Below are 626 nucleotides of genomic sequence, written 5' to 3' on the forward strand. Positions count from 1 at the left end.
CAATGTAGATTGGAATTTAAATTGAAATAACTTCGCCTTACCAAAATGCATTCTTACGTAGCTGATACACGCAAAGCATAAGAACAGGATGAAACGTATTTTTTCCCCTTCAAAGAGACAAGGAGCTGCAGACTGATTACTCGTCGTGCAAATGGAAGGAGACTCCAGAAAAAAAAAGCACCGTCACGATGCAGCTGACACCAGCGTTGGATGACCAATAAAATACGCATGCGGAAGGCGCAATGACGACAAACAGCTATATTTAAGAATGTGGAGTAAGAACCGGCGCCTAGAAAACCGAAACAGTTCAATGCACCGCCTTTCCAGGCGTTAGAAGCAACCAGAAGACGTTGAAAGTGCAGATACCTTCTCCAATCTCTAATTATTTTTAATTTCCTAACCTTAGGAATATACAAGCTTCAGGGAGCATGCTGTCAACGATAAAAGTAATCCTTCTGTTACTTTTGGCAAGGACAGCAATGTCAAACTCGGCTGCAGACAAAAACTGTGGTGCGTTCGGAGCTCTGTTCAATTTAGTAAACCTAGAAAAACACCCGGTTAAAATAATAGAGGCTCCGACAGATATTTCAAGCACACTGGAAGCAATAGCAGCCATCAATATGACA

The sequence above is a fragment of the Trypanosoma equiperdum genome (genome assembly GCF_001457755.1).
Source record: "Trypanosoma equiperdum strain OVI genome assembly, contig: ctg_825, whole genome shotgun sequence".
Lineage (NCBI taxonomy): Eukaryota > Euglenozoa > Kinetoplastea > Trypanosomatida > Trypanosomatidae > Trypanosoma > Trypanosoma equiperdum.